This window comes from Loxodonta africana, chromosome 13 (assembly GCF_030014295.1).
Source record: "Loxodonta africana isolate mLoxAfr1 chromosome 13, mLoxAfr1.hap2, whole genome shotgun sequence".
Taxonomy (NCBI): domain Eukaryota; kingdom Metazoa; phylum Chordata; class Mammalia; order Proboscidea; family Elephantidae; genus Loxodonta; species Loxodonta africana.
This window is the reverse complement of record NC_087354.1, coordinates 39,834,664-39,852,568: the sequence shown is the minus strand read 5'-3', so window position 1 is coordinate 39,852,568 and position 17,905 is coordinate 39,834,664. Positions and strand designations below refer to the sequence as shown.

The window sequence follows — 17,905 nt, the reverse complement described above, 5'->3', positions numbered from 1 at the left end:
TTGTTTGCTGAAAGTGAAGAGGAGTTGAAACACTTACTGATGAAGATCAAAGACTCCAGCCTTCAGTATGGATTACACCTCAACATAAGGAAAACAAAAATTCTCACAACTGGACCAATAAGCAACGTCATGATAAACGGAGAAAAGATTGAAGTTGTCAAGAATTTCCCTTAACTTGGATCCACGGTCAATGACTGGGGAAACAGTAGTCAAGAAATCAAAGGTAAATCTGCTGCAAAAGACCTCATCAAAATGTTGAAATGCAAAGATAGCTTTTTGAGAACTAAGGTGTGGCTGACCCAAGCCATGGTATTTTCAGTCGCCTCATATGCATGCAAACGCTAGACAATGAATAAGGAAGACTAAAGAAAAATTGTTTTGGCAACGAATATTGAATATACCATGGACTTCCAGAAGAATGAACAAATCTGTGTTGAAAGAAGTGAGACACACTGCTCTTTAGAAGCAAAGATGGTGAGACTTTGTCTTACATGCTTTGGACATGCTGTCAGGAGGGAGCTGTCCCTGGAGAAGGACATCATGGTTGGTAAAGTAGAGGGTCAGGGAAAAAGAGGAAGGCCCTCAACGAGATAGAGTGACGAACAGTGACTGCAACAATGGGTTTAAGCATAACAACGATTGTGAGGATGATGCAGTGTTTCGTTCTTTTGTACATAGTGTCACTGTGAGTTGGAACCGACTCTGTGGCACCTAACAACAACCAGTAAACATAGTGATTTAATCTGAAGGCTCATTGGTTTAAAATCATTTCTGGATTAGACTCTCCTATTTGTTTTCTCTAGTTTTTTGCTTCACATGTATACCCCACAATAAAGTATCTGAAATTCTCTGTCTTGAGAAGTTAGTGCATTTATTTGATGTTTAACTCCTGTCCCCCATGTCTTGAATTGCCATGCTAACTGTTGAAGCAAATATTTCCTGTGTTTATGTCCTACTTCATTGATTACAGCTTGTTCGTTATATGCATCTGACTTTTCTATTTAGTTAATCTAACATTTCTTACACCTCTCTTTCTTTAGTGCCCTGTCTTCATTGTCACATTTTTCCCTTCCTGCTTTCATTTATATTTAATACAATTTCTCAGAGTTTTAAGTGCTTTAGCTATTTTTGAGCAAAGCAAATGCCTTTAATCCTTTAATTTAGCAAATAAACACCCAAAACTCATGACATTTTTTAATTGAATAGGTATCAATGTTCATAATCTTAGAAACACATTCACATGCTGTAGTAAATTCAGAATACGTGATGCATATTCAGTATTAAACATTGTGGAAATTTTAAACTTATTTTCAGAAAGATTAGGTAAACAAATAAACATTAATGCACAAATTCTTTTTTTATTAAATAATTTTTATTGTGCTTTAAGTGAAAGTTTACAAATCAAGTCAGTCTCTCACACAAAAACCCATATACACCTTGCTACACACTCCCAGTTACTCTCCCCCTAATGAGACAGCCCGCTCTCTCCCTCCACTCTCTCTTTTCGTGTCCTTTTCGTCAGCTTCTAACCCCCTCCACCCTCTCATCTCCCCTCCAGGCAGGAGATGCCAACATAGTTTCAAGTGTCCACCTGATCCAAGAAGCTCACTCCTCACCAGCATCCCTCTCCAACCCATTGTCCAGTCCAATCCACGTCTGAAGAGTTGGCTTCAGGAATGGTTCCTGTCCTGGGCCAACAGAAGGTCTGGGGGCCATGACCACTGGGGGGGGTCCTCCCAGTCTCAGTCAGACTATTAAGTCTGGTCCTATGAGAATTTGGGGTTTGTATCCCACTGGTCTCCTGCTCCCTCAGGGGTTCTCAGTTGTGTTCCCTGTCAGGGCAGTCATCAGTTGTAGCCGGGCACCATCTAATTCTTCTGGTCTCAGGATGATGTAGTCGCTGGTTCGTGTGGCCCTTTCTGTCTCTTGGGCTCGTAATCACCTTGTGTCCTTGGTGTTCTTCATTTTCCTTTGATCCAGGTGGGTTGAGACCAATTGATGCATCTTAGATGTCAATGCACAAATTGTTATAAATAGTCATGAACAGCCTGTGTAAAGATTATGAGCAAACAGATGTGGCTTACAGATAATTGTCGATGCATACATATTCACTGGTTACAGTAATTGCTTGAAAGGGATGCCCACCTGAAGCTTAGGGAAGCACACCAACTTCCTTCTGCCACTTACAAGGCTGTTTGCACATGGAGGCATACAATAAATATCAAATGAGTAAATTAATAAAATTTCAGACTGATCCGAACTTTTGAACTCTGATCCTCAACAAAATATTGTTAAATAAAACATAAAAATGTATACTTACTTGGAGCATTTTGAAAACACATAACATGGAAAAATTAAAATTACCTATAAGCTTTATGCAAATGAAAGTACCATTAACATTTTATGTATTTCTAGGCTTTTTCTATGCAAATGTATATATTTTACTATAATTCAAATTGTTTATTATATGAGCATTTTGGTCTGTCATTTAGCATCTTTGTTTTACCTTAAATCAACTTTCGTAAAATATAATTTAAGTATAATAAAAATGTACCTATTTTAAGCGTACAGTTTGATGAGTTTTGACAGATACAAACACGTCCCCACAACAACTGATCTGTCACCATAGTTTTGCTTGTTGTAGACCTGCGTGTAAATGGAATCACATGGTATGTTTTTGGTGTCTGGGCTTCTTTCTCTCGGTATAATATTTTTGAGATTTATCCATGTTGTGTGTTTCTGTGATTTGTTCCTTTTTACTGCTAAATAGTACTCCACTGTACGGATATGCCTCAATTTGTTTATCCATCTGCTGTTGGACATTTGAGTTGTTTTCAGTTTTTGGTTATGAATAAGTCTAAGGGCATTCATATGTAAGTCTTCGTTGGACACATTTATTGCGGCAAAATATATATAACAAAACATTTGCCATTTCAACTATTTTTAGTGTACAATTCAGTAACATTAATTACATTCACCATGTTGTACAACCGTCACTGCTATCCATTTCCAGATTTTTTCATCGCCCTTAATAGAAACTCAGTGCTCTTTCAGCAATAATCTCGCCTTTGCTCACCCGTCTGCCCATGGTAACAGCTAATAAGCTTTTGTCTCTATGCATTTGCCTGTTCTATGTATTTCATATAAGTGGGGTCACACAATATTTGTTCTTTTGTTTCTGCCCACCAGTTGAGAGTCCCTCAGGGTCAGTATATTTTTTCCTCGTATTTCTTGGTGTACATGTGGGGAGGGTCGGAAATTTAGATCTGCTCAAGCCACCATCTTTCCAGAATCCCATATAGTGTATGTTTTGATAATCCACCCTAGATTCTTATTTCTTGACACATTCTCAAGATTTCTAAAGAACAACTTGAAGGTAAACGTTTAAGGGGTTAAACAATCAAATTATGGCTCTCCTGTTGAGAGAATTAAATTCCCTACTCAGATTTAATTGTATTGACCATGCCTTTGTCTTTTCTTTTGTTTTTTTCAATTCAGGTATCTGCCTCAACTGGATCTTATGCTGAAGACATTTCTTTGTGGGTTCGTCTAAGGTGAGCTGTTTTATGAATGCATTTGTCCTTTTAAATATATTTTATAATTGAACTGTTTCTGAAAAAAATAAGACATGACCAAATGTCTTTTCATCTGAGGGTTTTAATTGGAAGCACATAGTATTTTTTATACGGCTGTATATATATCATGCTTACTTTCAGTTTTTGGAACATTTAATTGAAAGAAATTAAGCTGGTTCTAGCTATATAATAGTTTTGAATGAATTTTACCATTGTTTTCCATAGTCAAAGATGGAGTTCATGCTGCTGTTCTCTGACACACAGTTGAGAAACATACTGGCATTTTAATTTGGTATTCCTGAAGGCAAATCCTCAGTTAAGCCACAGATTAAAACAAATAACTATTTTTAGGCCAGTTATTAAGAATTTTCTACCACTGTGTTTTCTTAAATTTGATTACTCTCTGTACTTCCTTCTGTTTGGTGGGTATCTCCTTTTCTTAGTTAACTTGGCCCAATTCCCCTTCATCTTTTTTTTTTTTAAAGGACCATTGTAACTCTCTCATCTGGTCTTTCTCTACCTTGAGACCAGCTACTGTCTAAGCCCAAACACTGTCACCAAAGTGTTTTTTCCTAAAAGATAAATGTCATCATGTCAGTTCCCTACTCAGAATCCTTCAGTATCTCTACATTGCTTAAAGAATATTTTAGAAACGCCTTTCCAGAACAGTGTAATCTGCTATTTACCTATTTTTTCATCTCACTAAGTACTCTAGTTATGTTACCAGCTAACATTTTTTTTTTAAAACAGCTTTATTGAAATAATTCACATATGATAAAATTCCCCCATTTATAGTATACGGTTCAGTGGGTTTTATTATAATTAACAGAGTGTTGAAATCGTTACCACAATCTAAGAACATGTTTGTCACTCCAAAAAGACACTGGTCTTCCTTAACAGTCACTACCCATTGCTCCCTCTGTTCAATCCCTGGCAACCATTAATCTACATTCTTTCTCTCTAGATTTGCATATTCTGTACATTTTATATAAATGGAGTCACATAATATGTGGTCTTTTGTGACTGTCTTCCTTGAACATTTAGCATGTTTCAAGGTTCATCAGTACTTTATTCCTTTCTGTGGCTGAATGATATTCAGTAGTATGGATATACTGCATTTTGTTCATTCATCAATTGATAGACACTTGGGTTGTATCTAATTTTTGTCTTTTATGAATTATTCTCCTGCGGACATTCATGCGTAAGTTTTTTGTGTAGACTACATGTTTTCATTTTTCGGGAGTATATACCTAGGAGTGAAATTTCTGGGCCATATGGTAACTACATGTTTAACATTTTGAGGAACTGCCAGACTGTTTTCCAAAGAGGCTGTACCATTTACATTCCTACCAGCAATGTATGAAGGTTCCAGTTTCTTCACATGCTTGCCAATGACAGTTGATTTTTGTGTATCGATCTTGTATCTTGCAACCTTACTGAACTCATTTTTTAGTTCTAACAGTTTTTAGTGAATTCCTTAAGACTTTCTAGATATAAGATCATGTCATCTGTGAATAGAGATAGTTTTACTTCTAGCTTTTCAATCTAAATGTCTTTTGTTTCCTTGTCGTGCGTAATTACCCTGGCTTTAACCTCCAGTACAGTGTTGAAAAGAAGTGGCAGGCATGGACATCCTTGTCTCATTCCTGATCTTAAGCGGAAAGCTTTCAGTTTTCCAGCATGATGTTTGCTTTATATTTTTTGTAGCTGCCCTTTTTAGTTTGTTGAGTGTTTTTGTTATGAAAAAATATGAATGAACATTTATTGAAACATTTCTATGTATACCAGGCCCTATGCTAAGTGCTTTATTCAGTGTTCCATTTAATCTTCACAGCAGTCCTACGAGATAGAGGTTGTTATTTTATTCTCATTGAGCTGGTAAGTGGTAGAATCAGATTGTTTGATTTCAAAACTTGTGTGCTCAGTCATTATCCTTTATATTCCCTACGTAAACCATGCTGATTTATAGTTGTGCCTTTGTATATGCTAGTTTCCTCCTCCTAGCATGTTCCCTCTCTCTCCCCATATAGAGTTGATCACAAAGCCATCACAATGCCTTATATGTATTGCTCCTGTATTACTTTCCCACTGTGTTGTGATTGTTCACATGATTTCTCTTGTTTTAGAATCTGTGATTTCTGAAGTCAGGGACTTTGCCATGTTCACCTTTTTAGTGGAGAGCCAGGAGAGAAAGTTATCACAGAAGCCAAGGGATTAGAGAGTTTCAAGAACACTGGCAGTGGTCAGCAGTGTCAGCTGCTGCAGAGAAAGCAAGTAAAATAAGGCTGACATTTGGTTTGCTCATTTAGTGACCTCAGAAAGAGCATTTATATATATATACTATTATTATTATTTTTAACATTTTATTACATTTTTGATGAAAGTTTACACAGCAAGTTAGGTTTCCATTTCACAATTTCCACAGATTATTCAGTGACATTAGTTACATTTATCACAATGTGTCAACATTCTCTTTAAATGTGTTCTGGCTGTTCCTTTTCTAGCACTCTAGTTTCCCTGCCCCTTTATCTTCTCATCTTGCTTTTGAGAAATTTATTAATATTTGAAACCTGGAAAATTTGGTCAAAATAAGTTTGGGGAATGCAAAAAGAGTGTTTTTTAAGTAGCAGTAGGGGCAGAAGCCAGATTGTGGTTAGGCTGAGCAGTGAACTGGAGATTAGGAAGAGACTGCCATGGAGTATAGAGCACTCTTGTGAGAAGTTCAGCTGTGAAGGGAAAGAATGTGTTTAGGGTGCTAGATAGAAGGGAATGTAAGGCACTTTTTTTTAATATAGGAGAGGCTTGGGCATGCATGTATACAGAAGTGAGGAGAGGAGGAACCAGTAAAAGCAAGGTTGTAGAAGTAGAGGGGAGGAATAACTCATAGAGAACAGGCTCCTTGCAGAGATGGGAAATTGCATACAGAACACAAAATTTGTACGGAATGACTGGCTTATTCTGAGGGAAGGCGATGCCCATGCGTTTGGCCAGAGATAAACTTATAGATGTGAGTTAGGAAATAAAGGGAGTTTCCCTTTTCTGTGAAGTAGAAGGCAGGGGTCATTGACATTTGTGGATGTTGTGTTTGGGGATATTGGGAGGAGCCAACAGGAATGAGAGAGGGGATTTGAGGAAAGTGGTGAAAGTTTCTAACGACTCCTGTGGGGCATAGGAGAGGTTGCTTACCAGAAACACAAAAGGCTTTTGAAGGCCTCTCCCTGTCCCGTAGCGAACAAATTAATATACGTATATCCTAAAACTGGGTTGTCTTTAAAACATAAAGATGTCTTAAATATTTGGAAGTAATATCCTTAGTTATTATGCTCAATTTATTTCTGAAATTGAGTGATAAAAATCATGTTTCCAGGTATTTGCTCTTTTGAGCAGTGCTACAATAAGTATTCCTTTGTATGACTTTTGAACTCCATGTGCAGAAGATTCTCTTGGGTGTATATCTATCTATCTATGAATGGAATGACTAGGTCACTGGGTAGTGAACATTAAACTTAAAGAGATGTTACATAATTTATTTCCAAAGTGATTGCGCCACTTCACCTTTCTACCAGTAACGTGTAAGAGATCCTGTTGATTTACAAGCTCTCCAATACTTGGTATTTTCAGACTTTTAAATTTTGCCAGTGGAATGACATAGTATCTAATATAATCTTTAAAAAAATGTTTTCAATGGAAGTGTTTTCAGTTGCACAATAAAATGCACAGATCTTAAGTATACGGGTCAGTGAGTTTTGACAAATACATTTACCCATATGATCTATTCTCCTATAAAAATTCAGAACATTTTTATTACCCCTAACATTCCCTTAGGGTCCTTTCTCAGCATTCTTTCCCCTTGCCAGAGGCAACCACTGTTCTGATTTCAATCACTTTAGATCAGTCTTGCCTGTTCCCGAACCTCATATAAATGAATGTGTACTCTTATTTTTGGCATTTTCCACCCAGTATAATGTATGTTAGATTCATCCGTGTTGTTGCTTGTATCAGTAGTTTGTTCCTTTTGATTGTTGAGTGATACTCCATTGTATGAATATATCATCCTTTTAATCCAGCCTGCTGTTGGTAATCGTTTGGATTGTTTGCAGTGTTGGGCTGTTATGAATAAAGCTGCTATGCATATTGTTGCATAAGTCATTTTGTGGACATAGATTTTCATTTCCCTTGGGTAAATACCTGGAAGTGAAATTGCTGGGTCAAGGGTTAGATTTATGTTTAATTTTATGAGAAACTGCCAGAACTTTTCCCCAAGTACTTGTATTTGGATTCCGCTTGCTCTGCATTCTCACAGATATTTGCTGTTGACAGTCTTTTTTTTTTTTTTTTTTTAAGCCATTCTAAGGGTGTGTAAAAACCAATTGCCTTTGAGTCAAACCTGACTCATGGCACCCTGATGTGTGTCAGAGTAGAACTGTGCTCCACAGGGTTTTCAGTGGCTGATTTTTCAGCAGTAGATTGCCAGGCCTTTCTTCTGAGGCACCTTCTTTCAGTTAGCAGCTGAGTGCATTAACCGTTGGCACCAGCCATTCTAAGATTCTGTAGGAGTCACTGGATGGTGAAAAGTGAGCCCCTGAAAACCGTATCAAACATGGTACTACTCTGACACACGTGGGACATGCATGAATCAGAATTGACTCAACAGCAACTGGTTTTGTTAAGGGTGTGTGGTAGGTTGAGTAGTAGTACATCATTGTGGTTTCAGTGTGTATTTCCCTCATGACTAATGATATTGAACACTTTTTAATGTGTTTCTTAGCCATTCATGTTTTCCTTTGCCAAAAACAGACTTTTAAATCTTTCGCCAATTTCTAAAATTTTATTTTTTTTCTATTTACTAAGTTGGAAGAACTCTTTATACATTTTGGATACAAGTCATGTGTCAGATATATGTTTGTGAATAGTTTGCATAGTCTTTTTTTATTGATATCTTTTGATGAGCAGAAGTTTTAAATATCTTTGATGCCTTTGTCCAAAATCAGTTTATTATATATGTGTGTGTCTGTTTTGGAATTTCATTGATGCATTTTTCTGTTTTTGGCAGTACCACACTGTCTTGCTTACAAAAGCTTTATAATAAGTTTTGGAGTCAAGTAGAGTAAGTTCTCCAATTTTGTTCTTTTTCTAGGTCGTTTTGACTCTTCTAGATCCTTTGTGTTTCGATGTAAATTTTAGAATCAGCTTTTCCACATAAACTTTAGGACCAGCTCTTCATTTTCTACAAAAAAGCCTGTTATGATTTTTTTTGGTACTGTCTTCACTCCATAGGTCAGTATGGAGAGAGTAGACATTTTAATAAGCTATGTTTTTTTTTTTTTTTATGATTATGGTATATCTTTCAATTTATTTAGATCATCTTTAATTTCTCAGAGCTGTATTTTTTAGTTTTCAGCGTACAGGTCTTGCACATTTTATTAAGTTTATTTCTAAATATTTTGTTTTTTTTATGCTATTATAATGATATTTTATAAGTATTTCATTTTCCAGTTATTCTCTATTAGTATATAAAAATATAATTGAATTTTGCATATCAGGCGTTATTAGCTTTGCTAGCAGCTTTTTTTTTTAGATTTTCTAGGCCTTACTATGTACGTTATGTACGTTATGATGTTGTTTACAAGTAAAGAAAGTTTTACTTCTTCCTTTCAGTTTGTATGTCAGATTTCTTGTCCTTGCCTTATTGTAATGACTAGAACCCTCAGTAGAATATTGTGTGAATAGAATTAGTGAAAGCAGGCATCTTTGACTTGTTCCTGATTTGAAGTGGGAAAGTTTTAGTCTTTCAACACGAAGTATGATATTACTCTCAGGTTGAGAAAGTTCCCTTCTGTGCCTCATTTGCTGAGTTTTTTTTTTTTTTTTTTACCTTTTTTTAATTATCATAAACAGATAATACTCAATTCTGTTGTGGTGGGGTAAAGAATTTTTAAAAGAGGCTATAATTATGACTCTTATACAGATATAAAATGAACATGTCATATTTTATTTAACTCATTAATTAATGAGGGGACTGGTAAGATGTTCAGCCTAGCTCGAAGGAATAGTCAGAGAATCATACATTTATGTACAATGAAAGAATGCTGAAATGAATTTTTCAAATAGATGCAAAAACTGGCCTAGTTAGCAGGCAATTATCAATTACATTCCACTGAACACAACTAGTTTCCTTTTCTGTGGTCAAGAATAACTCACATTACTATCAGTTTTCTACAACTTATAGAATTGTTAAGAATTAAGGTGGAGGTAAGGGATGGATGACCTAGGGAGGGCATTTACTAGTTTTTTTTTTTTTGGTCCATTTCAAAGTCTTTCGTTGTTTTACCTGACAAGGGGTCTTGCTTTGAATTTCTCTGATCCCCAATGATTTTGAACAGTTTTTCATATATTTTTTGGTTTTATATATGTATTCTGTTGTGAAATGTCTGTTCATTGTGTCTTAGTTATCTAGTGCTACAATAACAGAAATACAAGTAGGTGGCCTTTTACAAACAGAAATTTATTTTCTCACAGTTTAGGCGGCTAGAAGTCCAAATTCAGGGTGCTTCTATTCCTAGGTTCCTTGGTGATCTTCATGTGGCATGTATCTTCCCCAGAGTTTGAGTTTTCTTCTCTGTGCCTAATCAACTTTTTGTATCTCAGAGGTAATTAGTTTAAGACACACCCTTCACTGATGTGGTCTCATTAACATGACAAAGTCTTATTCTCAAATGACATTATATCCACAGGTATAGAGTTTTAGGATTTACAGCAAAGGTTTAGGGGGGACACAATTCAATCCACAACACCTAGGAAGGGCACTCACTAGTCTTTTTCTGTTCATTTCAAAGTCTTTCACTATTTTTCCTGATAATTGGTCTTGCTTTGAATTTCTCTGATCCCCAGTGATTTTGAACAGGTTTTCATATACTTATTGGTTATATATGTGTGTTCTGTGAAATGCCCGTTCGTTGTCTTGTCCATTTTTCAGGCCACATTTATGTGTGTGTGTGGGTTTGTGTATATGTTATTGACTTAGGAATTCTTCATTTATTCTCCAATATAAATTGTGTGTATTATGAATACTTTCTCCCAGTTTATAACTTATCACTATCTTTAAGGTATTTTCTGATGAATAATGGTTCTTAATTTAAATATAGCCAAATTTATCTTGTTTTATTTTAGAAATATTCATGTTCATTAAATTTTTAAAAGTTGTTTTTACATTTAAGTTCTTAACCCATGTGGTGTTGATTTTTCATACAATATGATGTTAAGATCAAATTTCATCTTTTTTTAAACATGAAATACCTTTTTTTTTTTTTTTATTTTTTCATTTTGGTTCATTCATTGAACAGTCCCTCTTATCCTGGGATCTGCAGTGCCATCTCTGTCATTTGTATTGTTTTCTTGGACTTTTTTCCTTGTACTTTGTTCCATGCCATTGGTCACTTTATCCTTGTCCCAATACCATACTGTCTTCATTATAGTAGCTTCATAATGTGTTCACGTATTTGGTACAGAAAGTTTCCCTTTTAGAAGTTTCCTGACATTCTTGACTTGTTACTCTACCATGTTAAATTTAGAACCACTTTATCAGGTTTTGTGGAAAAAAAAACCTTTGGGAATTTTTGTTTGAAATATGTTCAATGTACAGATCAATTCAAAGAGGACTGGTATCTTCCTAATATTAAAGCTTCTTATCCATTAGCTGGTTTATCACTCTTTTTTTTTTTTTTTAGTCTTCTCTAACATCTCATAATAAAGTTTTATACTGTGCATATCTTGTTTTAGATTTATTCTTTGGTTCTTTATATTTCAGTCTGTCAGAAACTGCTTGTGTGAGAAGGGTCAGGTCCTAGTGATACCAGGGGCTAGAGGTGTACAGCCCCAGGCAAGAGAGAGCATGAGTCAGTCACTCCTCGCCCCACACAACATAACCTAGGGTCACTTCTTCACCTGTTTCTCCTGAGGAAGAAGCTGCATGTGGAGGAGGCACTCCTCAGATTATAGGTGCTCGGCCCTGGGGGTTTGTTTTAGAAGAGAGGGGCAAGTGAAGAAGCAGACAGGGAGAGGTTAATGTATCCAGCTGCTTTTCTCAGCTCCTGATTATTTTCCTGAAGACTCAAGACCAGAGGCCCTGAGTAATGCCCGTATGGGGCCAGGTTATGTGCACATGGGCGCTGGGACACAAGAGAAGCAAAAGCAGTACTTCAGTTGCTCCTTTTCAGTGTTATTACCCACAGTTTTATTGTGCTATTTTTTGTCTCAGGCCAAAGCCACCATCCCACACATACCAGTTCAAAATGTGCCCTTGTCACACTGCAGGGCATTCTCATAATTCCCTCCATCTCTCCATTTTTTCCTGTGTGACTCCTGCAGGACTGGGAGGGAGTCCACAGTTCTGCTAATTCGGTATCTTGGTGGGAAGTGGAACCAGTGTGACGTTTTTCTCAGACTTCGACTTCTTTGCGTTATTATAGGCTGTGTTGTTGTTAGATGCCATCGAGTTGCTTCCGACTCATAGTGACCTTATATACAATAGAATGAAACACTACCCAGTCCTGTGTTATCCTCTAATCGTTGTTATGCTTGAGCCCATTGTTGTAGCCACTGTGTCAATCCATCTCTCGAAGGACAAAACCCTTGGGGACATTTAGTTTTAGTGGACAAGTACAGAAGAAGGCACTGGAAAGGAGATCAAGAACGGGAAACCAGGAGAGAAAGCAAGTGTTAAAGGATTTTACAGTAACACCCTTGGCTTCATCTTTACCTTGAGGCCACATTTTCCGTTCACCACCCTACATTTTATCTTTGTCCTCGGACCATTTCTTACTTTGAGCATCCTGTCCTGGGAGAGATTGTGAATGAGAAATAGTGTTATTTTCAGGCCTAGAATTCCTGCTCCTTTGTATTTCCTCTAAATTCTACTCGAAAACAGTGCTTTCTTCTTTAGCTCATCTCTTTGCTGTACCTTATAATACACAGATAAAAGAAGCCAGTTGACCTGGTGAACATTCTGCTTGGAAATTGTCTTAGCTAGTAAGTAACAGTTCATTAGCAAAATTTTCTTTTTTTGTGCCATAGGCAACAGTTCTGCTAAATTTTCTGCTACTTCCTAACAAAGTTCTTTCCTCCAGATTCCAGTAATATTTAACTCCCTTCTTTAAAGGCCTCTACGAGAGCCCCCTTAAGGCTCTTCAGGCTTTTGTTAATGGTATTCTCAAGGCCCTTCTAGTTTCTTCCCACCACCCAGTCCCAAAGCCACTGCCACATGTTTTAGGTTTTTATTAAGTCAGCACTGTATTTCCATGTACCAAATTCTGTTCTGGTAACTATCACTGTGTAACAAACCACTTTAAACCAAATGCCAGAACCTGCATGGCTTTTCCTGACCTAGCCTTGGAAGTCACTCAGCGTCACTTCCACCACATTCTGTTGGTTAAAAGCAAGTTGAACACTAGCCTGGATTTAAGGAGAAGAGAAGTAAGACTCCATATCTTTATTTAAAAGAACCAAAACAACCAAACTGGTTGCCATCGAGTTGATTCTGACTCATAGCAACCTTATAGGACAGAGTAGAACTGCCCCATAGGATTTCCAGGGTTATAATTTTTATGGAAGCAGACAGCCATATCTTTCTCCCATGGAGTGGCTGGTGGGTTCAAACCACTGACCTTCCAGTTAGCAGCTGAGTCCTTTCACCATTGTGCTACCAGAAATACTTTCTGTATCTTTATTGGTATGTGGCAAATTCATGCTATAGAAGAGCATGTGGGAAGGGAGAGATTTTTGTGGCATCTTTGGAAAATACAGCCTTTACAGGTAGATAAAATATATAGGATTACAAAAGGAACCAAATACATTAAAATACTGTTACCAAATTATTTGTGGTAGAGTAGTATGTGCTTACTTAATGCGATACACAGCAGGATTTAGTGGCAGCCCTAGTAACTATTGACTGTGTGGATCATAAATTATGGATAACATTGCAAAGAACGGGAATTTTAGAACACTTAATTGTGCTCATTAGGAAACTGTACACAGACCAAGAGGCACTTGTTCAAGCAGAACAAGGGAACACTGCATGGTTTAAAATCAGGAAAGGTGTGCATCAGGGTTGTATCCTTTCACCGTACTTATTCAGTCTGTATGCTGAGCAAATAATCCGAAAAGCTGGACTATATGAAGAAGAACAGGGGATCAAGTTTGGAGGAAGAGTCATTAACAAGCTCTGATATGCAGATAACATGACCTTACTTGCTGAAAGTGAAAAGGACTTGAAGCACTTACTGATGAAGATCAAAGACTGCGCAGCCTCCAGTATGGATTACATCTCAACAAAAATTATCACAACTGGACCAACAAGCAACATCATGATAACCAAAGAAAAGATTGAAGTTATCAAGGATTTCATTTTATTTGGATCCACAATCAATGGAAGTAGCAGTCAACAAATCAAATGACACGTTGCATTGGGCAAACCTGCTGCAAAAGACCTCTTAAAAGTGTTAAAAAGCAAAGATGTCACTTTGAGGACTAAGGTGTGCCTGACCCAAGCTATGGTGTTTTTAATTGCCTTGTATGCATGCAAAAGCTAGACAATGATTAAGAAAGGCAGAAAAAGAGTTGATACCTTTGAATTACGATGGTAGTGAAGAATATTGAATATACCATGAACTGTCAAGAGAACAAACAAATCTGTCTAGGAAGAAGTACAGCCAGAATTCTCGTTAGAAGCAAAGATGGTGAGATACTTTGGACATGTTATTAGCAGGGACCAGTCCCCGGAAAAAGACATCATGCTTGGGAAGTAGAGGGTCAGTGAAGAAGTAGAGGGTCAGTGAAAAAGAAGACGACTGTCAACGAGATAGATTGACACCGTGGCTGCAACAGTGGACTCAAATATAGCAACGATTGTGAGGATGGCTCAGGACTGGGCAGTGTTTCATTCTGTCCTACACAGGGTCACTGTGAGTCGGAACCAACTTGACAGCACCTAACAACAACAACTAATAACTGTAGAATTTAGAGGTTGGAAAAAATAAAGATATAGTTTAGTTTCCCATTTAAGCTTATGGATTTCCTGAATCGTATCCACAGACCTTACAGCCTCTAGATTAAGATCCTTTGGATAGATATAATGGCATCAGCAGAAGTCATATTGTTATAGATTGAATTTGGGGGAGGGGAAGGAGATTAAAAAGGCAGAGATTAAAGGGAGGATACCACATGGTAAATAGCTTTTATTTACCATTTAAGTTGAGTTGTATTGTTTCTACAGTAGAGACTTAAATGTATTTTGTGGGAGAGTTGCATATATAGAGAAGGTAAAGGGCACTGAAAAGTTTCTGAGAAGGCAGGAGAACGTGTGGTTTTGAGGTTAGCTGGGAGCATTAGTCTTGTACAGGAGGAGAGGCAAAGGAATACAGTTAAGCATTTTGTTGCTGTTCTGTTTGTTTATCAGGTTCCATGACATTCTAAGAAAATATAGATACAGTAAATTTTGATACAAGGACAAGAGAGGCCAGGGTAGGCCTCAGAGAACATAGCAGCAGAGATTCTGGGTGATATGAGAATGTCGGCAATGGGATAGGAAGGGAAGGAAAAGAGGTAGTAAAATGAGGACAGAAAGAAGAAACTGGTAAGGTAAGTAGTTGAGTGCAGAAGATGAACTGCCTAGTTTATAGTTTTGTTTAGGGCCTTTCTTAGATCAGCCGTTCTCCTTATCATGGATAGCGATACAAAGACAAATAGAATGAGAATAAAATGCAGTTATTTATTTTGACTTCTGCTTACTTAGAGTTAATAACTTTTATAAGTATTTTATTTAGCATATGTACTGCGTTGATACTTGGAATCATGTCACAAAATAACAAAGGAGCTTCCTTTTCATGGTTATTTGGGGTCGATATTGAAAAGCAGTTCATGTGTTTGCTGCTTCTGTGCTTACAGCCAGATGGAGATTGGCCTCAAAGGGTCCGTGGTTTTCTTTGTCAGTAGCCGGCAGAAGCTCGGTACAGTGTTCTGCTCGCTGAGTCTTTGTTTAATGTGAGGGCAATGCATCTCTGTACGCTAATGGGAAGAGCAGTGCAGTGCTGTAGCTCGTCTGCATATAACAAATAACTGCCTTTGTCCACACAGTGATCTATATGAGTTCTCTCTCTTTTTTTTTTTTTTACCAAGCTGTTATCAACACCTGCTTGGCATTTCTGTCACCAAAATGTTTTGATTTTCTAGTAAGTTGATCCTGACCCTAGTGTATCTGTTTTATATGGAAAAAATATGTATCTTTTTGTCTATCAAAGAATTCTTCACATTTTCTTGAAACATTACAATTTTTTAAAATTTCAGGTCAGTACTATATCTAATTAAAAAAAACCTTAAGTTTATGTATTTATACATGAGTATGGATAAAATTTAAAATATATAATCAAGACATAGCAGTAAAAGCTCCAAATTTAGAAAAATGGAGGTAAATATCAGAAGAAATACCTAAAAGAACTGAAAATGGTTGTTTCTAGGGAAGAAACCTTGAAGGTAAGATGAGATGAGGCAGGGGTCTGCTGTTTCTCGGCATAAACCTGTTACCAAAAAAAACCTCTTGGCGCCGAGTAGATTCTGACTCACAGTGACCCTATGGGACAGGGTAGAAGTGCCCCATATAGGGCTTTCAAGGCTGAGACCTTCACGTCTGCCACATCTTTCTCCCGAGGAGTAGCTGGTGGATTTGAACCACCCACCTTTTGGTTAGCAGCCAAGTGCTTAACCATGGCATTACCAAGGCTCCTAAGCCTGTTAAGGGTATTTGAATTTTTAAATGATAGATATATATATGTATTTATGTAAAAAAATAAAACCATTGCCGTCAAATCGATTCCGACTCATAGGACAGAATAGAACTGCTTCATGGGGTTTCCAATGCTGTAATCTTTGTGGAAGCAGACCATTACATCTTTTTCCTGCAGAATGGCTCGTGAGTTTGAACCTCTGACCTTTTGGTTAGCAGCCGAGTGCTTAACCACTGTGCCATCAGGGCTCCTTGTATATATGTTACTTTGATAAATAATTTCAAAGCTAGACAAATGCCTCAAGAAATTATTGGTTAATAATAATTAACTATAATTAATAGTTAATCTTAGGAGAGGGAAGGATATATAGAGAGAAGCTTTCACTTTTCATTTGGTATTTATCAGCGTTTAAATTTTCTAACCTTATTTATCTTCTTCATAGAAAAAAAGCTATCTTAAAAAAATTGTGAATTAACATATTCATACTCTATCTGGAACCCTTGCAGTGCAAAGAATTACTTAATATGGCCCTTCTAGCCAGGGTCTTTGGGACTTATACACAGTGATTGAGTAAGGACTGTGCAAATAAGCTATATGGAATGTGTGATGGTTGGAGTTATGTGTCAGCTTGGCTAGGCCATGATTCCCAGTATTGTATGGTTGTCCTCCATTTTATGTGTTGTAAATTCTAACTTCTACGTGTTGATGAGGCAGGATTGGTAGGAGATGTATCTTGAGTCAGAGCCTTGTGGAGGGCGTGACTCAAGTCCTACCCTTACTCAGGTTACACCCTTCCCTCAGGTATGTCCTGCATCCAAGTTATATATGTGGGTGCCGTGGTGGGGCTCTCTCTCTCTGTGCATCTGGATCCCGCATCCGTTCATGATCGTCTAACCTCCAGTTGTTGGGAATTGAGCCAGAGACCTGCTGTCTGACCTGCGATCCTGGGATTCCCCAGCCTCCTCAGCCCTGTGGGCCGGCAGCCTATCGTCTGACCTGATTCACCGTTTATGCAGCCTTGTGAGCCAGCAGCCCGTTGTCTCACTTACTGGTTTGGGTTCCTCAGCCCCTGCGACCACATGGGTCAGGAGGAGCCCATGCATGACTCACAGATTTGGGGCTTGCCAGCCTTGATACGGTTCGTGAGTTCTGTGAGACATTGCAGTGAATTATGGAGCCCCAAGATGGGAGGAAGAGTATTGAGGGGAGGGGGAGCAATTGCTATAGTACAGTGGTTTGGAAAAGTTCAATATTTGGGACATCTTTAACCTCCACCTTGTAGGAATCAGCTCTGTGCTAATCCTTATAAATTATTCACTTAGCCCTCTGTTCTCGTGCTTTGTTTTGGACTTAATGTTCACTGGGTTTGCTGCACAGCTGTTATCCTTGGACTTACCTTCAGCTCTAGTTCCTGACTTTTTAGATTTTAAATGCTTTTTCCCTTATTTTGGTGAAGCACATCTACCAGGAATTTCTTGAGAAAGAATATGTGGGAAGTAAAATTTTTGGAAACTTATCATATGTGAAAATGTCTTTATATTATTTAATATTTTT

At 37.5% G+C, this 17,905-nt stretch overlaps 1 protein-coding gene across 12 annotated transcripts in view; it reads left to right on the top strand.

Moving 5' to 3' along the window:
• PEAK1 (pseudopodium enriched atypical kinase 1) overlaps positions 1–17,905 on the top strand; it is a 270,520-nt gene that overhangs the window by 54,924 nt on the left and 197,691 nt on the right. For 10 of the 12 annotated variants that reach the window (XM_010593772.3, XM_064267232.1, XM_064267240.1 and 7 more), the window contains one exon: positions 3,499–3,554. The gene's annotated coding sequence lies outside the window, so the exon portion shown is untranslated. Of the gene's footprint in view, positions 1–1,575; positions 1,704–3,498; positions 3,555–17,905 lie in introns of those variants that run through there. The other 2 variants (XM_064267238.1, XM_064267235.1) reach the window with 1 other exon arrangement.